The sequence below is a fragment of the Pseudophryne corroboree genome, unplaced genomic scaffold (assembly GCF_028390025.1).
Source record: "Pseudophryne corroboree isolate aPseCor3 unplaced genomic scaffold, aPseCor3.hap2 scaffold_144, whole genome shotgun sequence".
NCBI lineage: Eukaryota > Metazoa > Chordata > Amphibia > Anura > Myobatrachidae > Pseudophryne > Pseudophryne corroboree.
The window spans coordinates 866,336-888,367 of record NW_026968068.1 but is presented as its reverse complement, the minus strand read 5'-3'; the positions used below and the strand labels follow the sequence as shown (position 1 = coordinate 888,367).

Here is a 22,032-nt window from a genome sequence, read left to right as displayed (position 1 = left end):
GTTCCATGGAATCTTCCACATTGGAATGCTGCGGAACAAAAAGGATTTAAACGTTCAGCTTGCTAGCATTCAATGTACCTGCGGTTTGGTTCTAGCACATGGGTCTTCATCCTGTGGCCCTCCAGCTGCTGTGAAACTACACATCCCAGCATGCCCTGCCACAGTTTTGCTATTAAGGTATGCTAAAACTGAGGCAGGGCATGCTGGGATATGTAGTTCCACAGCAGCTGGAGGGTCGCAGGTTGAAGACCCATGTTCTAGCATGCCTGTTCTATGATGCATGTTCCGTGATGTCACAATCAGCTTGGAATGGGGTGTCTAGCATGCATTTGCTGACTGCCACTTGAGGCAGACACACATCAGGAGATGCAGCATATCGGAGGTCTTCGATGCCTTTCCAGCAAATGCACACCACCAGCTGCTGGTCTGGACACAAAACAATGCCCACAATTGAAGGCTCAAAATGCCCAACTACAGGATTAATGTAAGTAGTGAATTTAGGAATGAGTTTAGAAGTAGGAAATTAAGTTAGTTCACAAGTACATTCAAATTCAGATCTAAAGACTAGGTAGGCCTCACGTCCTGGCAGCCGCCAGCATTTAAAAATGCCTTGATTAGAGGTACGGAATTAAATGTAGATAAGAAGAAGACACAAAATAAGACTCCGCAGAGCAGTTATCAGGTGTTTTTATCAATTGTTGCATTTAAAAAATCAAGCAATTAGGGAACACAATGTTGCAACAATGTAACCCTATTTGCAAAATAGTACTAAATAAGTTTGTCGATGTAAGACATTTGCAAAGGCGCATCCAAAACACGCTGGAAAATGCAACTGAATCTGTGTTTGGAGGCTAGAATAGGAAATGTGCATCGGTCCTACAAGTACTGAAAGCTCTTCTCCCATCTCCCTTTTCTGAAAAGCCATTTAATATATGGTTCCCAGATAGGGGACATATCAGATATTGCCTTTCAAAAGCAGCAAATATCATACCACTTCTATTGCCATCAAAGATAAACATTGATTGTTTTCAGATATTGGATTGAAAAAGCAGTCTTTATTGACATAAAGAAGCCATAAAACATACATAAACATTACACACATAAGTACTGTGTTGCAGCACAGCCAAAACACAATACAAATGCTGTCGGTATAGTACAGTTCAAGAACTACAGCACAGGTCAGCCTACACTATAAATCATGAACTGCACTATACATTTAAACAATACAATAGTTAATAAGGCTATGGGTGTGGAGTGTAAGAGGGTGACGGAATCACAAGCCCAAAGCTTTATTGAAAGACAGACACATATAAAGGGAGGATTAATAAATACAAAGATACCCTTTACTATAGAATGTAGTCCAATCCGGTCTTTCAACTCTTCCACAACTGAAAAACGGATAGTGTTCCCAAGCCTTCCATCCTGGAATATCTTCAGTCTCTCGCCAATGAAGAAAACAATCCCTCCAGCAGACTCTTCAACCACAATACAATATCACAGCCAAAAGAGCGAGAAGCAACTACACTTGCGTTTAAACAAAATGGCTAAAACTTAGTGGAGGAAAGTGCAGTGCACCAAAACATAAGCTGACACAATCATGGAGAATGCGCCAGCATATATGCTCTTCTGTCTATATTTTCCAAACCTGCTCTTGTCCCCTCCAGTTGCTCCATGTAGATTTGACGTCTGGCAAGGTGCATAACTCACTGACAAGCAGGCACACTCCTGCATGAGTTTTCTCTCTCTCTAGCTGGATGATACACATTCATTTGCATGTGCTCCACCTCCGACACACCGCCCACCTAACCACCCAGTAACCAGAGCCACCCACAAGCCAACTGGCTCCGTGATTTAATTTGCACAGTGCAGTCATCCAGGCAGCATGTCCTTCTCAATGGAATAATCTCTGGTTCCATGGAATCTTCCACATTGGAATGCTGCGGAACAAAAAGGATTTAAACGTTCAGCTTGCTAGCATTCAATGTACCTGCGGTTTGGTTCTAGCACATGGGTCTTCATCCTGTGGCCCTCCAGCTGCTGTGAAACTACACATCCCAGCATGCCCTGCCACAGTTTTGCTATTAAGGTATGCTAAAACTGAGGCAGGGCATGCTGGGATATGTAGTTCCACAGCAGCTGGAGGGTCGCAGGTTGAAGACCCATGTTCTAGCATGCCTGTTCTATGATGCATGTTCCGTGATGTCACAATCAGCTTGGAATGGGGTGTCTAGCATGCATTTGCTGACTGCCACTTGAGGCAGACACACATCAGGAGATGCAGCATATCGGAGGTCTTCGATGCCTTTCCAGCAAATGCACACCACCAGCTGCTGGTCTGGACACAAAACAATGCCCACAATTGAAGGCTCAAAATGCCCAACTACAGGATTAATGTAAGTAGTGAATTTAGGAATGAGTTTAGAAGTAGGAAATTAAGTTAGTTCACAAGTACATTCAAATTCAGATCTAAAGACTAGGTAGGCCTCACGTCCTGGCAGCACCCAGCATTTAAAAATGCCTTGATTATAGGTAGGGAATTAAATGTAGATAAGAAGTAGACACAAAAGAAGACTCCACAGAGCAATTATCAGGTGTCTTTATCAATTTTTGCATTTAAAAAATCAAGCAATTAGGGAACACAATGTTGCGACAATGTAACCCTATTTGCAAAATAGTACTAAATAAGTTTGTCGATGTAAGACATTTGCAAAGGCGCAAACAAAACACGCTGGAAAATGCAACTGAATCTGTTTTTGGAGGTTAGAATAGATGCAGGATCAAGTAGCTCAATGGGTAGGGTGTTTGATTAGAATTTAACAGGTTATAGGTTTGAATCCTGGGTATGATAGTTTGAGGTGTTATTTAATAAAGTATGTTTATATATTAGTCACACATGGCTTACTTGTACAAATGGCATGTCACCAGTTAGTGCTGACTGCTGATATGCCATTTACACAAACATGCCATGTGTGACTGTATATGCATTTAAGGAGGGCACCCCTGCAATACCACAAACCATTGAGTGTCAAGTATACTAGATATATCTTCATATCTCATGTGCTTTCTCTGAGATCAATCTTGTTATGCCCCTTCCCCACAAGGCATGCGCCTTTTGTCCATATTGCAAAAATGGGGGGGAGGGCATATAATTCTCTGTCACAGGGCACCAAAAAGTCTAGTTATGGCTCTGGTATGCATTATGTAATCTGGCAGACCATCTCTCCAACACTGGCTGGTTGGAATAGAAATCCGGTTATCTATGTGAGCAAATGACCATCAACGATTTACTCTCAAACACTAAAAAATGGACAAAAATGGTCCCCTAAACAAATTGGTTAAATTTTGGGTTTAACCAATTTGTGTAATGACCATTTTTGACCACTTTTCTAGTGTTTGGGAGCAAATGGTTAATTGACATTTGCTCCTATACATTACCAGATTTTCATTCCATCCATCCAGACTGGATAGATAGCCTGACAGATAATTGTGTAGTGTACGCCCAGGATAACTGTTAGTCATGCTTTATTTTATGGCGGCACATAAATGGGTGGACAGATCCAGGGCAAGCACTGCCCACTCATGCATAGTTGTCAACTGATGTGAAGTTCCAGGGGGCAATCTCAGTTATAAAGAGAAGTATCTGGAAATTGTCCCTAGTTAAAAAAAAAAAAAATTTGATCAACTCCATTTATTTAGTATGATATCCCAGGTGATAGGATGCCGGCAGTCAGAACAACATACTTTATTAAATAACACATCTCAAACTACCATACCCAGGATTCAAACCTATAACCTGTTGAATTCTAATCAAACACCCTACCTATTGAGCTATTTGATCCTGCATAAAAATTGTGAACATTATATGAAGCTATTGGTACTTTGCAAAAAAAAAGAATCAGCATTACAACGCAGCAGATCCATGCAGTTTGCAGCCACACACTACATGTATCTGCTCAGCCACAATGCTGATTATTTCTTCACAAAGTACAAGGTGAGCTCCAAACAGAATTCTCTAGCTTAGAATTATACCTTTCTTTGCCAAACCTAGAAGTCGGGCCCCCCACCCTGGGATCCCCCAGAGGGAGGCCTGCACCGTCATGCGGCAGGCTTGTCCGTTTTGGAAGCAGGCTGATGGGCAGCCCAGGATTGCTTCAGTCTGGGCTTGGCAGGTCTGGAAACATGAGCTTGCTTTGGGTATGCCTGACCTTGGGTACGCTTTACCTGGAGGATGAAAGGGCCAAGAAAAGTACTTTTAGCCTTCTGCGTGGTAGGAGTCATACTAGGTAGGCAAGCTGTTTTAGCAGTAGCCAGATCAGCTACAATCTTATTGAGGTCTTCTCCAAAAGGAGATTCAACTGAGGCAGCACAAGGGAACTCTCATCTGGGGACAACAACTGCAGGGAGAACACATATTTTCAGATGAACATGGTAGGGCAGAAGGCTGCCTAATACTGAAGCACCCCCAAACAACAAATCAAATGCAACTTACTTGACAGAGATGTGCCTGAGCAACGGCCCTCCCCAGCCCTATCCCAAATCATACTTATTTTGCATAGGAGATACCATGGTCATGAAGATTGTTCTCCCAGGGTTAGGTTCATTCATTGCATTCTGGGTATGCTGACCCCTGTGATTTCCCCAAATGTGGGAAACTCGACTGCATTATTTGTGGTAGTGGGGGACTGTGTTTGTGCTTTCCTCTGGTCAGCTCTGGTAAAAGTCAGATTTCTTTGTCTCAGATCTTCCTCTAGCCTTGTTCTTCTTTCGAGAGTTCCCTTGTGCTGCCTCAGTTGGATCTCCTTCACTTGACAGGGGGGTGCCCGAGCAGCGACCCTCCCCAGCTCTAGCCCAACTCCTACTTAGTTGCCAGGTGAGATACTATGATCATGAAGTTGCTTCTCCCAGGGCAAGGCTCACCCATTGCACTCTGGGTGTGCTGCCCCTGCGATTTCCCCAAATGTGGGAAACTTGACTGCATAATTTGAGTTTTCCCTGGTCGGCTCTCATGTAATTCAGATCTCTTTGTCTCAGGTCTCTCTCCAGCCTAGTTTGCTGTCTGGTTCTACTTCTTTTTTCTTGAGCCCCTCCCTTCTATACCCTTGTGCACTATCCTGACTTCTCCTCCCGTCTGCTTACTTTATGCCTCCCAATGCACAATGCAAACTACGGGTAGTGCTGCAGGGCCCACACCCTTTTACTTGCATTACAGAGCAGCTCTGGAGCTGTTACAGTGCCCAGCTGCTGCAAGAAATCAGCTTGAATGCTTCAGGGGCTGGGGAATGGCCAACATGAGCCCCACACCGAAGGAGGGTGGGGGTGCTTAATGCGAACTAGGGGTCATCCAAGCACCACAAAAGGCCTCCATGCCCTGCACGCTCCTTTTCTCTTTTCATATGCAGACGAGGGTTGAAGCCAACTTTGACCCACTGCTTGGATGACATCACCATATTCAAATCCATCTGCTGCAGGCCATCCCCCAGGAATGCTTGCACTAGTTGTTGCATTTGGTTTGTTGTTTGGGGGTGCTTCAGTATTAGGCAGCCTTCTGCCACCCCATGTTCATCTGAAAATATGTGTTCTCCCTGCAGTTGTTGTCCCCAGATGAGAGTTCCCTTGTGCTGCCTCAGTTGAATCTCCTTTACTTGACAGAGATGTGCCTGAGCAGCGGCCCTCCCCAGCCCTATCCCAAATCAAAAAAACACAAAAACTACCCACACAGGTGTGACCCTCTGTAGGAAATCAGTAGCGCTGTCCCCACCATTTATCGGAGATAATCAATAAATAATTAAAAAATGGCTAATTACTATTAAATTTTAAAACATATAAATCATATTTTATTAACATATATTGCTGCAGCAAAATTGACATACATAAAAATGCATATTGTGTATAGTGGATGCCTTTAATGTAAATGCTCCACATACACAAATGTATATACTTAATTACGTTTATTCTCTGAGGCTTGGATTTTAATAAGCTGACTTCAAAATGTCCACATAGATTAATGATAGACCAATGAGCTCGGCATTTACGGACACTGCTTGCATGAGTATGTCCTTAATTAATTAATGTCCCGAAAAAGATGTGTGCACACATATATCACTTTGAATGGATAGTTACCATGGGCGATAAGTTTTTCATTCACCTCTTTAGAACAGTCTGTTTAGGACCGTCCCAATTGGAAAGACTCCCTCTGCTGGTGCTTGTCCATTTACTGCAGAATATCTGGAGACAATATCCACGGGAATCCGTCCACAGTGCTCCGGCTCCCTCTGCTGGTGGCTAACCGCAATTGCAGGTGGACTGGCTGTTTTGTCGTAGCCAGAAGCCGGTGATCGTGTAAAACAAGCAGGAGGTGATAGTCACTGCCAGTAGGTCCTTCGAAAACGCGTTTCTCCGCCTTCCCAGTGCGTTCAGCGGCTTCCTCAGTTCGAATGACCATCATCCCAATGAACACTTTATATAGCCCCACTTATTTGAAATTCCCGCGGCCATTCGCGCATGCGCACTCAAACGTGCGTTCCAAGCCTCAGTCTCATTACAAACTTTAAATAGACTCCAGCGGCCATTTTAGCTGGTTAAAACACACGATCCAAGCCTCATTATCACACCCGGAAGTTGCATCCATCGTTCTTATTAACAATATCAGAATCAAGCCTCGTTTTAAAACATAATTATCTACAACTTCATATTCAATTATACTGAACTCTAATGCAATTTGCTCAACAAGATTACGTCACTTAGTTTAATCATAATTAATTTATCATGATTACAAGTAATCCATGTCTTATTTGACAACATCAGTACAAATATGACCGTATTTAAGAACAATATTAATACTAGTCAACACATCCTATTTTATTAGCACAGGTGATAAATATATTAAATATACTGCTCAACAGTATCATTACTCGGAAATAAAAGGGGACTAATTTTGATTATAATTTGTACTTTATAATTTATAATTTAGATCCCCACACGCCATCTTGTGGTTCAAATACATAATTACATTAAGATCGAAAATGACATCATTATAACAAATACTTTTGTTAAGGAGGTAGATCAAAACCGATATTTACATTACAAAAGTAGTCATTTACAACGATGGAAGGATAATATACCGAAGGGCCAGTTCCTTCGGATAAAAAGGAATTGTTCCACCAAAGAAGGAGCAAGAGAACAAATGGAATCTCTCTATGGGGCGTTTCTTACGCAGGGGTATCCAATATCTGTTCTTGACCAGGCTTGGAAGGAGGTGGAAAATATGGAAAGAGACCATTTATTGGATACCACCAGCAAAAATACTAGAAAGAAAAATAACAAAATGACGGATAGGACAACAATGTTTGTAACTAAGTATAATACTAGTGCATACAAGATCAAGAGGATAATTAAGAAGAACTTTTCTATTCTCAAGTTGGATGAGATGTTGAACTCCAATGTAGTCCTTAGTGAACAGGTAATATTTCGGAAGTCAGATAGTCTGAAGTCCGCACTAGCTCCAAGTTTTTTTAGGAGACCTGGGGAAAAATCCATGGCTCCAGATGCCCAAGGGGGACAAATAGATACATGGATACCCAAACCGCCATTAGGGTTCCATAAGTGTGGTAGACTAAACTGTACAACATGCAAACACACAAAAAAGAAAACCACACAATTTGTCTCATCTGTATCGGGAGAGAAATTCAATATAAAAAGTTTTCTGAATTGTAGATCCATGTATGTTATCTACGTCTTACAGTGTGGTTGTGGAGCACAGTACGTGGGGCGCACCACTCGGGCACTTCACGTTAGGTTCATGGAGCATAAAAGACAGATAGATAAAAAAGTAGGAAACACCTACCTATACCGCCATATTTTGGAATGCAATGGAGGGAAAAGTGATAATCTACAAATTATGGCAATTGAACAAGTGGCGGTAACCAGTAGAGGAGGTGATAGGTATAAAAGGTTATGTAAGAAAGAGGCTTTCTGGATCTTTAGCCTAAAAACCTTGATCCCGCAGGGTCTGAATGATACGGTTGAGTTAAATAAAATCTAAGTTCAAATGTTTAATATTTATAATATAAATATTTGATTTTTATAAATATCATTCTTGACATATAATATATGGGGGGGTGGGATAGGATATGGTTCCTTATGATGCTGGATTAAGGAGATGGAGATAACAGGATTATGTATAACAATACGAAGGGGTGTAATTATGTATTTGAACCACAAGATGGCGTGTGGGGATCTAAATTATAAATTATAAAGTACAAATTATAATCAAAATTAGTCCCCTTTTATTTCCGAGTAATGATACTGTTGAGCAGTATATTTAATATATTTATCACCTGTGCTAATAAAATAGGATGTGTTGACTAGTATTAATATTGTTCTTAAATACGGTCATATTTGTACTGATGTTGTCAAATAAGACATGGATTACTTGTAATCATGATAAATTAATTATGATTAAACTAAGTGACGTAATCTTGTTGAGCAAATTGCATTAGAGTTCAGTATAATTGAATATGAAGTTGTAGATAATTATGTTTTAAAACGAGGCTTGATTCTGATATTGTTAATAAGAACGATGGATGCAACTTCCGGGTGTGATAATGAGGCTTGGATCGTGTGTTTTAACCAGCTAAAATGGCCGCTGGAGTCTATTTAAAGTTTGTAATGAGACTGAGGCTTGGAACGCACGTTTGAGTGCGCATGCGCGAATGGCCGCGGGAATTTCAAATAAGTGGGGCTATATAAAGTGTTCATTGGGATGATGGTCATTCGAACTGAGGAAGCCGCTGAACGCACTGGGAAGGCGGAGAAACGCGTTTTCGAAGGACCTACTGGCAGTGACTATCACCTCCTGCTTGTTTTACACGATCACCGGCTTCTGGCTACGACAAAACAGCCAGTCCACCTGCAATTGCGGTTAGCCACCAGCAGAGGGAGCCGGAGCACTGTGGACGGATTCCCGTGGATATTGTCTCCAGATATTCTGCAGTAAATGAACAAGCACCAGCAGAGGGAGTCTTTCCAATTGGGACGGTCCTAAACAGACTGTTCTAAAGAGGTGAATGAAAAACTTATCGCCCATGGTAACTATCCATTCAAAGTGATATATGTGTGCACACATCTTTTTCGGGACATTAATTAATTAAGGACATACTCATGCAAGCAGTGTCCGTAAATGCCGAGCTCATTGGTCTATCATTAATCTATGTGGACATTTTGAAGTCAGCTTATTAAAATCCAAGCCTCAGAGAATAAACGTAATTAAGTATATACATTTGTGTATGTGGAGCATTTACATTAAAGGCATCCACTATACACAATATGCATTTTTATGTATGTCAATTTTGCTGCAGCAATATATGTTAATAAAATATGATTTATATGTTTTAAAATTTAATAGTAATTAGCCATTTTTTAATTATTTATTGATTATCTCCGATAAATGGTGGGGACAGCGCTACTGATTTCCTACAGAGGGTCACACCTGTGTGGGTAGTTTTTGTGTTTTTTTGTTCAATATAGGGATTGCAATTATCCCTGTATCAGGAGCAGCAGTCTCCGCCATTGTCTAAAATCTCCTTGATCCAGCGGGTACTGGCGCCGGAGAGTGTATACTTCTGTCCACACAAGGTTGGTGTGTGGGCGGTTGTGTACACATCCAGTATCATTTATTCTTTGATTTGATTGTCTTAGGTAATTGCATCTCGGGCAGCAGGTAACTTGGGGAACCATTGATATGGCAGCGCTTAAGTGCATAGCTGAACGATTGGAAAGACGCAATGTGTATTTAAGAGGGGGGGAAGATATACAAATTATGGAGAGGGATGAGAATTTGGAGGATATGCATGGTTTATTCAATAGACTAGAAAATCTATGTATAGAGGAAACAAGGCACTGGTGGGACCAGGTGTCCTTACAGAAATATTTAGATCAAGGTTTGATACCCAGGGGATTGAGGATTTTAAAGACCTCTACGTTTAAAGAGGACAAGCAGTTTTCAGAGGAATGGAATAAATTACTAGATAATTGTTCCATAAACCTTATGAAATTGCTTGTCAGATTTAGGGAAGACAAAGTTAGTGTGATACAGAAGGAAATTGAAAAGACCCAGGATTTGTTGAAATCTTTTTCTGAAGACAAAGGATTCAATGAAAGAGATCTGAGAGTAAATCGTAAGGTGGAGGATTTTGAAAAAACCTTAGTCTTCAGAAAAAACAACAAACTAAATCGGGATAAATTAGACTATCAAAAGGGAGAGGTTCACACTTACAATAGAAGGAGGGACAACATCTATGACCAAAAACCCTCTAAAAGGGAATTAGGACCCAGACAAAATCTTGAACATAGATTAGGTCATTACAGGGGACCAAGAACCCCAATTGATCGGAGAGATTCCAGGAGTTTTAGGAATCAGGATGAGGGGAATTGGGAACCAAATACCTATAGGAATAGGCATGATAATTTATTCCAACAAAATAGTGTCAAATCCCCAGCCCCATATTCCAAGTGGAGTAGAAGAGACTCTGGAAGGGATGATTGGGTAGATATGGGAGGGAAGAATAGGCAACAGTCGAACACCCATGGTGGCACAAATAATTTTTTGGAGGACAGCCACAGATTCCAAAACCGTCCACAAAGAAAGTACGAAGGAACAGGGTGGTCCGGAAAAAGGCAAAGAGAACAAGAGCCAGAGGAAAGAGAGGAAGAAAGAGTAGGTCAAGTAAAAAACATGAAATTAAAGTGAAGGGAAAAGGGGTTTTTAATTTGTCCTCAAAAAAGTTGGGTCCAGATCAACTGAGATTGCTTGAAAAGGGCTTAAACTTTGCTCCCGCCCAAAAACCCAACTTATTCGATCTATTCGTTGATCTTAATAGATATATCAGAACGCTAAGTAGAAAGCGATATTTCGCGATGAAAAATATGAAGAAAAAAGGTATTGAAGGTAATCCCATTATATTGGATCAGGATGACCAATTAATGGTTGATATATTAGAATCCTTGGCAGATGAATCAACGAATGAGTCGAATAAGGAGGACTATACTAAAATATTTGATGGTAATGGGACAAACAGATTTAAAAATAAGTCTGAGTTTTACCCGCTGACTTATAGAGGGCCCTATATTGAGAGCTTCTATAAGTCAACATTAGAACAATTTAGGGAGATGTGCCAAAAATCAGAGAAACAATCGTTAAAGGATAATTTGAGTACTAAGGAACGATCAGCACTTAAAATCTTGAGGGGGGATCCCTCCTTGACTATTAAACAAGCTGATAAAGGCGGTGGGATTGTGGTAATGGATACAGTGATGTACTTGGCGGAGGCCAATAGACAATTAAACAACGTCCACCTGTATTCAAGACTGACCCACAATCCCACCGCACAGTTTCAAAAGGAATTAAAAATCTTGCTAAATAGGGCAGTGGATTTAGGTGCTATATCCAGAGAAACTCAATGTTTTTTGTTTTCTGATAATCCGGTAATTCCCACGTATTATTGTCTTCCAAAAGTACATAAAACTTTAATTAACCCCCCGGGAAGACCCATTATTGCGGGGGTAGATTCATTGACCAGCAATTTATCTTTTTTTATAGACAGTTTTTTACAGGGTTATGTTGTCAAATTAAAATCACACATTAAGGACACTACACATTTTTTAAATTTAATTAAAAATATTAAATGGCAGTCAACTTATTGTTTTATCACATGTGATGTAGAATCATTATATTCTAACATTGAGCACCAGTTGGGGATTGAGGCAGTGGCATTTTATCTGTTAAGAGACCCTAATATAGGGGAAGAATTGCGGTGGTTGATTTTGGAGAGTATTAGATTTATACTCGAACATAATTATTTTATTTTTGATAAACGATATTATTTACAGACTAGGGGGACGGCCATGGGAACCAGGTTCGCTCCGAGTTTCGCCAACCTGTTTATGGGGCGGTTCGAGGAACAACATGTGTGGACCAGTGATCTCGGGGCGAGCCTGGTTCTTTATGGCCGTTTCATTGATGATTTATTTTTCATTTGGGAGGGGAGCACTGAATCAGCAGAAGAATTTGTTGCCAGTTTGAATTGCAATAATTATGGTTTGAAGTTTACGGGGTACTGCCACCCCACACAGGTCACTTTTTTGGATATAGCACTTAAGATCGAAAATGACATCATTATAACAAATACTTTTGTTAAGGAGGTAGATCAAAACCGATATTTACATTACAAAAGTAGTCATTTACAACGATGGAAGGATAATATACCGAAGGGCCAGTTCCTTCGGATAAAAAGGAATTGTTCCACCAAAGAAGGAGCAAGAGAACAAATGGAATCTCTCTATGGGGCGTTTCTTACGCAGGGGTATCCAATATCTGTTCTTGACCAGGCTTGGAAGGAGGTGGAAAATATGGAAAGAGACCATTTATTGGATACCACCAGCAAAAATACTAGAAAGAAAAATAACAAAATGACGGATAGGACAACAATGTTTGTAACTAAGTATAATACTAGTGCATACAAGATCAAGAGGATAATTAAGAAGAACTTTTCTATTCTCAAGTTGGATGAGATGTTGAACTCCAATGTAGTCCTTAGTGAACAGGTAATATTTCGGAAGTCAGATAGTCTGAAGTCCGCACTAGCTCCAAGTTTTTTTAGGAGACCTGGGGAAAAATCCATGGCTCCAGATGCCCAAGGGGGACAAATAGATACATGGATACCCAAACCGCCATTAGGGTTCCATAAGTGTGGTAGACTAAACTGTACAACATGCAAACACACAAAAAAGAAAACCACACAATTTGTCTCATCTGTATCGGGAGAGAAATTCAATATAAAAAGTTTTCTGAATTGTAGATCCATGTATGTTATCTACGTCTTACAGTGTGGTTGTGGAGCACAGTACGTGGGGCACACCACTCGGGCACTTCACGTTAGGTTCATGGAGCATAAAAGACAGATAGATAAAAAAGTAGGAAACACCTACCTATACCGCCATATTTTGGAATGCAATGGAGGGAAAAGTGATAATCTACAAATCATGGCAATTGAACAAGTGGCGGTAACCAGTAGAGGAGGTGATAGGTATAAAAGGTTATGTAAGAAAGAGGCTTTCTGGATCTTTAGCCTAAAAACCTTGATCCCGCAGGGTCTGAATGATACGGTTGAGTTAAATAAAATCTAAGTTCAAATGTTTAATATTTATAATATAAATATTTGATTTTTATAAATATCATTCTTGACATATAATATATGGGGGGGTGGGATAGGATATGGTTCCTTATGATGCTGGATTAAGGAGATGGAGATAACAGGATTATGTATAACAATACGAAGGGGTGTAATTATGTATTTGAACCACAAGATGGCGTGTGGGGATCTAAATTATAAATTATAAAGTACAAATTATAATCAAAATTAGTCCCCTTTTATTTCCGAGTAATGATACTGTTGAGCAGTATATTTAATATATTTATCACCTGTGCTAATAAAATAGGATGTGTTGACTAGTATTAATATTGTTCTTAAATACGGTCATATTTGTACTGATGTTGTCAAATAAGACATGGATTACTTGTAATCATGATAAATTAATTATGATTAAACTAAGTGACGTAATCTTGTTGAGCAAATTGCATTAGAGTTCAGTATAATTGAATATGAAGTTGTAGATAATTATGTTTTAAAACGAGGCTTGATTCTGATATTGTTAATAAGAACGATGGATGCAACTTCCGGGTGTGATAATGAGGCTTGGATCGTGTGTTTTAACCAGCTAAAATGGCCGCTGGAGTCTATTTAAAGTTTGTAATGAGACTGAGGCTTGGAACGCACGTTTGAGTGCGCATGCGCGAATGGCCGCGGGAATTTCAAATAAGTGGGGCTATATAAAGTGTTCATTGGGATGATGGTCATTCGAACTGAGGAAGCCGCTGAACGCACTGGGAAGGCGGAGAAACGCGTTTTCGAAGGACCTACTGGCAGTGACTATCACCTCCTGCTTGTTTTACACGATCACCGGCTTCTGGCTACGACAAAACAGCCAGTCCACCTGCAATTGCGGTTAGCCACCAGCAGAGGGAGCCGGAGCACTGTGGACGGATTCCCGTGGATATTGTCTCCAGATATTCTGCAGTAAATGGACAAGCACCAGCAGAGGGAGTCTTTCCAATTGGGACGGTCCTAAACAGACTGTTCTAAAGAGGTGAATGAAAAACTTATCGCCCATGGTAACTATCCATTCAAAGTGATATATGTGTGCACACATCTTTTTCGGGACATTAATTAATTAAGGACATACTCATGCAAGCAGTGTCCGTAAATGCCGAGCTCATTGGTCTATCATTAATCTATGTGGACATTTTGAAGTCAGCTTATTAAAATCCAAGCCTCAGAGAATAAACGTAATTAAGTATATACATTTGTGTATGTGGAGCATTTACATTAAAGGCATCCACTATACACAATATGCATTTTTATGTATGTCAATTTTGCTGCAGCAATATATGTTAATAAAATATGATTTATATGTTTTAAAATTTAATAGTAATTAGCCATTTTTTAATTATTTATTGATTATCTCCGATAAATGGTGGGGACAGCGCTACTGATTTCCTACAGAGGGTCACACCTGTGTGGGTAGTTTTTGTGTTTTTTTGTTCAATATAGGGATTGCAATTATCCCTGTATCAGGAGCAGCAGTCTCCGCCATTGTCTAAAATCTCCTTGATCCAGCGGGTACTGGCGCCGGAGAGTGTATACTTCTGTCCACACAAGGTTGGTGTGTGGGCGGTTGTGTACACATCCAGTATCATCTATCCCAAATCATACTTATTTTGCATAGGAGATACTATTGTCATGAAGATTGTTCTCCCAGGGTGAGGTTCATTCATTGCATTCTGGGTATGCTGACCCCTGTGATTTCCCCAAATGTGGGAAACTCGACTGCATTATTTGTGGTAGTGGTGGACTGTGTTTGTGCTTTCCTCTGGTCAGCTCTGGTAAAAGTCAGATTTCTTTGTCTCAGATCTTCCTCTAGCCTTGTTCTTCTTTTGAGAGTTCCCTTGTGCTGCCTCAGTTGGATCTCCTTCACTTGAAAGGTAGTGCCCGAGCAGCGACCCTCCCCAGCTCTAGCCCAACTCCTACTAACCTGCCAGGTGAGATACTATGATCATGAAGGTGCTTCTCCCAGGGCAAGGCTCACCCATTGCACTCTGGGTGTGCTGCCCCTTGCGATTTCCCCAAATGTGGGAAACTTGACTGCATAATTTGTGTTTCCCCTGGACGGCTCTCGTATAATTCAGATCTCTTTGTCTCAGGTCTCTCTCCAGCCTAGTATGCTGTCTGTTTCCACTTCTCTTTTCTTGAGCCCATCCCTTCTATAACCTTGTGCACTATCCTGACTTCTCCTCCCGTCTGCTTACTTTGTGCCTTCCAATGCACAATGCAAACTACAGGTAGTGCTGCAGGGCCCACACCCTTTTACTTGCCTTACAGAGCAGCTCTGGAGCTATTACAGTACCCAGCTGCTGCAAGAAATCAGCTTGAATGCTTTAGGGGCTGGGGCATGGCCAACATGAGCCCCACACCGAAGGAGGGTGGGGGTGTTTATTGCGAACTAGGGGTCATCCAAGCGTCGCAAAAGGCCGCCATGCCCTGCATATCCCTTTTCTCTTTTCATAAGCAGACGAGGGATGAAGCCAACTTTGACCCACTGCTTGGATGACATCACTTGCTGCCTTTCCAATGAAGCAAGTTTAATTTAGTAATAGGTGAAAAACCATCCCTACAAAGGTGTTAATCAGATACTTGGCTTTGTGGACACTTTTCAGAGAACAAATTTGTTAGCATAAAAATAAAGCCAGAAAATGAAGAGCTGTTTAATCACTCAATTGGATTTTTCTGCAAGCGTATTTCTTTTTCTCTGCAACCCACTGCTAAGTTGTGCTTCCTAGCTGTTCTTTTATAAAATCACTTAATCAAATCTAACTCTGATTACATCAGAGAAGGCCAGGTACCCTACACCATAAGAGGGGGTTTGAAATTTTGACTTGTCTACTTAAAGATCACCAAAATCTGATAACAAGGTAAATTACGTCCCTGGGTAGGATTGAACCACCAACATTTTGGTTAATAACCGAACACGCTAACTGATTGCGCCACAGAGACACATTGCAAAAGTATATACTGACAAAGGCTAATAAGCATTCATCTAGAACGTTTCCTAGAAAAACTTTAAAAAGTCAATAATCTGGAGAGTTTTTGTAAGATGTTTCTTCCATCAACCAATGAAGAAACACATTGGTACTTTCCCATGATGAGTGAGTGCTTCAGGATCTCTTGCACTTACATGTGCAGCAGAGTACTGCAATGGAAGCATGCTGGGCCCATAACCCAGAGGTAGGCAGATTGAAACTATCCTCTGCTATATGCATTTTTTTTTTGTTAATTAAAGTAATCCAAAACTGGGATTGATATTTTTGCTCTTTTATTTTTACTTAAAGTACAATAACTTTTATTATTTTAATTTGTTTTAATAGTATATTGACAGTATTGTTTTCTTTCAAAAATCCACTTAATTTTCTTTACCCTATTATTCAAATGGTAATTGACAAAAACAAACTACATTGTCACCAGAAGAGCAATACAAAATGTACAAGTGATATATTAAAATCATCTTTCCAGTTTGAATTTCAATGATGCATTGGGGCAACGATTTTGTGAGAAACCTCTTCACCCTTAAATAAAGATTTTCTTAATTCCTTACCTGTGTGCTAATTAGATATCACCTTGTTTTCACATTAAACAGACTTCCACATGAGAAAGCAGCAAGGATGCAGTGGCGTTAATGTTTCCTGGTGTCAACCTGTATTATTTCAGTAGATATTGAAATGAGGATGCATCTTGCTGCCTTTCCAATGAAGCATGTTTAATTTAGTAATAGGTGAAAAACCATCCCTACAAAGGTGTTAATCAGATACTTGGCTTTGTGGACTCTTTTCAGAGAACAAATTTGTTAGCATAAAAATAAAGCCAGAAAATGAAGAGCTGTTTAATCACTCAATTGGATTTTTCTGCCAGCATATTTCTTTTTCTCTGCAAACCACTGCTAAATTGTGCTTCCTAGCTGTTTTTTTTATAAAATCACTTAATCAAATCTAACTGATTACATCAGAGTAGGCCAGGTACCCTACACCATAAGAGAGGGTTTGAAATTTTGACTTGTCTACTTAAATATCACCAAAATCTGATCACAAGGTCAATTACGTCCCTGGGTGGGATTGAACCACCAACTTTTTGGTTAATAGCCGTACACACTAACTGATTGCGCTACAGCGACACTTTGTGAAAGTACATACTGACAAAGGCTAATAAGCATTCATCTAGAACGTTTCCTAGAAAAACTTTAAATAGTCAATAATCTGGAGAGTTTTTGTAAGATGTTTCTTCCATCAACCAATGAAGAAACACATTGGTACTTTCCCATGATGAGTGAGTGCTTCAGGATCTCTTGCACTTACATGTGCAGCAGAGTACTGTAATGGAAGCATGCTGGGTCCATAACCCAGAGGTAGGCAGATTGAAATTATCCTCTGCTATATGCATTTTTTTTTTGTTAATTAAAGTAATCCAAAACTGGGATTGATATTTTTGCTCTTTTTATTTTACTTAAAGTACAATAACTTTTACCTTTTTAATTTGTTTTAATAGTATATAGACAGTATTGTTTTCTTTCAAAAATCCACTTAATTTTCTTTACCCGATTATTAAAATGGTAATTGACAAAAACAAACTACATTGTCACCAGAAGAGCAATACAAAATGTACAAGTGATATATTAAAATCATCTTTCCAGCTTGAATTTCAATGATGCATTGGGGCAACGATTTTGTGAGAAACATCTTACCCTTAAATAAAGATTTTCTTAATTCCTTACCTGTGTGCTAATTAGATATCACCTTGTTTTCACATTAAACAGACTTCCACATGAGAAAGCAGCAAGGATGCAGTGGCGTTAATGTTTCCTGGTGTCAACCTGTATTATTTCAGTAGATATTGAAATGAGGATGCATCTTGCTGCCTTTCCAATGAAGCAAGTTTAATTTAGTAATAGGTGAAAAACCATCCCTACAAAGATGTTAATCCGATACTTGGCTTTGTGGACACTTTTCAGAGAATAAATTAGTTAGCATAAAAATAAAGCCAGAAAATGAAGAGCTGTTTAATCACTCAATTGGATTTTTCTGCCAGCATATTTCATTTTCTCTGCAAACCACTGCTAAATTGTGCTTCCTAGCTGTTTTTTGATAAAATCACTTAATCAAATCTAACTCTGATTACATCAGAGTAGGCCAGGTACCCTACACCATAAGAGGGGGTTTGAAATTTTGACTTGTCTACTTAAAGATCACCAAAATCTGATGACAAGGTCAATAACATCCCTGGGTGGGATTGAACCACCAACCCTTTGGTTAATAACCAAACACACTAACCGATTGCACCACAGAGACACTTTGCAAAAGTACATACTGACAAAGGCTAATAAGCATTCATCTAGAACGTTTCCTAGAAAACTTTAAAAAGTCAATAATCTGGAGAGTTTTTGTAAGATGTTTCTTCCATCAACCAATGAAGAAACACATTGGTACTTTCCCATGATGAGTGAGTGCTTCAGAATCTCTTGCACTTACATGTGCAGCAGAGTACTGCAATGGAAGCATGCTGGGCCCCTTAACCCAGAGGTAGGCAGATTGAAACTATCCTCTGCTATATGCATTTTTTTTTTTGTTAATTAAAGTAATCCAAAACTGGGATTGATATTTTTGCTCTTTTATTTTTACTTAAAGTACAATAACTTTTACCATTTTAATTTGTTTTAATAGTATATTGACAGTATTGTTTTCTTTCAAAAATCCACTTAATTTTCTTTACCCTATTATTAAAATGGTAATTGACAAAAACAAACTACATTGTCACCAGAAGAGCAATACAAAATGTACAAGTGATATATTAAAATCATCTTTCCAGCTTGAATTTCAATGATGCATTGGGGCAACGATTTTGTGAGAAACATCTTCACCCTTAAATAAAGATTTTCTTAATTCCTTACCTGTGTGCTAATTAGATATCACCTTGTTTTCACATTAAACAGACTTCCACATGAGAAAGCAGCAAGGATGCAGTGGCGTTAATGTTTCCTGGTGTCAACCTGTATTATTTCCGTAGATATTGAAATGAGGATGCATCTTGCTGCCTTTCCAATAAAGCAAGTTTAATTTAGCAATAGGTGAAAAACCATCCCTACAAAGATGTTAATCAGATACTTGGCTTTGTGGACACTTTTCAGAGAACAAATTTGTTAGCATAAAAATAAAGCCAGAAAATGAAGAGCTGTTTAATCACTCAATTGGATTTTTTTGCCAGCATATTTCTTTTTCTCTGCAAACCGCTGCTAAATTGTGCTTCCTAGCTGTTTTTATAAAATCACTGAATCAAATCTAACTCTGATTACATCAGAGAAGGCCAGGTACCCTACACCATAACAGGGGTTTTTGAAATTTTGACTTGTCTACTTAAAGATCACCAAAATCTGATAACAAGGTCAATTACATCCCTGGGTGGGATTGAACCACCAACCTTTTGGTTAATAGCCGTACACACTAACTGATTGCGCCACAGCGACACTTTGCAAAAGTACATACTGACAAAGGCTAATAAGCATTCATCTAGAACGTTTCCTAGAAAAACTTTAAATAGTCAATAATCTGGAGAGTTTTTGTAAGATGTTTCTTCCATCAACCAATGAAGAAACACATTGGTACTTTCCCATGATGAGTGAGTACTTCAGGATCTCTTGCAATTACATGTGCAGCAGAGTACTGTAATGGAAGCATGCTGGGTCCATAGCCCAGAGGTAGGCAGATTGAAACTATCCTCTGCTATATGCGTTTTTTTTTGTTAATTAAAGTAATCCAAAACTGGGATTGATATTTTTGCTCTTTTATTTTTACTTAAAGTACAATAACTTTTACCATTTTCATTTGTTTTAATAGTATATTGACAGTATTGTTTTCTTTCAAAAATCCACTTAATTTTCTTTACCCGATTATTAAAATGGTAATTGACAAAAACAAACTACATTGTCACCAGAAGAGCAATACAAAATGTACAAGTGATATATTAAAATCATCTTTCCAGCTTGAATTTCAATGATGCATTGGGGCAACGATTTTGTGAGAAACATCTTCACCCTTAAATAAAGATTTTCTTAATTCCTTACCTGTGTGCTAATTAGATATCACCTTGTTTTCACATTAAACAGACTTCCACATGAGAAAGCAGCAAGGATGCAGTGGCGTTAATGTTTCCTGGTGTCAACCTGTATTATTTCAGTAGATATTCAAATGAGGATGCATCTTGCTGCCTTTCCAATGAAGCAAGTTTAATTTAGTAATAGGTGAAAAACCATCCCTACAAAGGTGTTAATCAGAAACTTGGCTTTGTGGACACTTTTCAGAGAACAAATTTGTTAGCATAAAAATAAAGCCAGAAAATGAAGAGCTGTTTAATCACTCAATTGGATTTTTTTGCCAGCATATTTCTTTTTCTCAGCAACCCACTGCTAAATTGTGCTTCCTAGCTGTTTTTATAAAATCACTGAATCAAATCTAACTCTGATTACATCAGAGAAGGCCAGGTACCCTACACCATAAGAGGGGGTTTGCAATTTTGACTTGTCTACTTAAATATCACCAAAATCTGATCACAAGGTCAATCACGTCCCTGGGTGGGATTGAACCACCAACCTTTTGATTAATAGCTGAACACACTAACCGATTGCGCCACAGAGACACTTTGCAAAAAGTAAATACTGACAAAGACTAATAAGCATTCATCTAGAACGTTTCCTAGAAAAACTTTAAAAAGTCAATAATCTGGAGAGTTTTTGTAAGATGTTTCTTCCAGCAACCAATGAAGAAACACATTGGTACTTTCGCATGATGAGTGAGTGCTTCAGGATCTCTTGCACTTATATGTGCAGCAGAGTACTGTAATGGAAGCATGCTGGGTCCATAACCCAGAGGTAGGCAGATTGAAACTATCCTTTGCTATATGCATTTTTTTTTGTTCATTAAAGTAATCCAAAACTGGGATTGATATTTTAGCTTTTATTTTTACTTAAAGTACAATAACTTTTACCATTTTAATTTGTTTTAATAGTATATTGACAGTATTGTTTTCTTTCAAAAATCCACTTAATTTTCTTTACCCTATTATTAAAATGGTAATTGACAAAAACAAACTACATTGTCACCAGAAGAGCAATACAAAATGTACAAGTGATATATTAAAATCATCTTTCCAGCTTGAATTTCAATGATGCATTGGGGCAACGATTTTGTGAGAAACATCTTCACCCTTAAATAAAGATTTTCTTAATTCCTTACCTGTGTGCTAATTAGATATCACCTTGTTTTCACATTAAACAGACTTCCACATGAGAAAGCAGCAAGGATGCAGTGGCGTTAATGTTTCCTGGTGTCAACCTGTATTATTTCAGTAGATATTGAAATGAGGATGCATCTTGCTGCCTTTCCAATGAAGCAAGTTTAATTTAGTAATAGGTGAAAAACCATCCCTACAAAGATGTTAATCAGATATTTGGCTTTGTGGACACTTTTCAGAGAACAAATTTGTTAGCATAAAAGTAAAGCCAGAAAATGAAGAGCTGTTTAATCACTCAATTGGATTTTTTTGCCAGCATATTTCTTTTTCTCTGCAAACCACTGCTAAATTGTGCTTCCTAGCTGTTTTTATAAAATCACTGAATCAAATCTAACTCTGATTACATCAGAGAAGGCCAGGTACCCTACACCATAAGAGGGGTTTTTGAAATTTTGACTTGTCTACTTAAAGATCACCAAAATCTGATAACAAGGTCAATTACGTCCCTGGGTGGGATTGAACCACCAACCTTTTGGTTAATAGCCTTACACACTAACTGATTGCGCCACAGCGACACTTTGCAAAAGTA

General features: G+C 39.1%; 4 non-coding genes across 4 annotated transcripts; all 4 read left to right on the top strand.

Moving 5' to 3' along the window:
* The first annotated feature begins 4,539 nt into the window (after positions 1-4,539).
* LOC134997019 (U1 spliceosomal RNA) lies at positions 4,540-4,703 on the top strand. The gene has a single exon (XR_010199574.1). It is a non-coding gene; the product is annotated as a U1 spliceosomal RNA (small nuclear RNA).
* A 152-nt stretch (positions 4,704-4,855) lies between these two features.
* LOC134997424 (U1 spliceosomal RNA) lies at positions 4,856-5,018 on the top strand. Its single transcript, XR_010199942.1, has one exon. It is a non-coding gene; the product is annotated as a U1 spliceosomal RNA (small nuclear RNA).
* A 9,806-nt stretch (positions 5,019-14,824) lies between these two features.
* LOC134997074 (U1 spliceosomal RNA) lies at positions 14,825-14,988 on the top strand. Its single transcript, XR_010199628.1, has one exon. It is a non-coding gene; the product is annotated as a U1 spliceosomal RNA (small nuclear RNA).
* A 151-nt stretch (positions 14,989-15,139) lies between these two features.
* Positions 15,140-15,303, top strand: LOC134997218 (U1 spliceosomal RNA). Its single transcript, XR_010199763.1, has one exon. It is a non-coding gene; the product is annotated as a U1 spliceosomal RNA (small nuclear RNA).
* Positions 15,304-22,032: the final 6,729 nt, after the last annotated feature.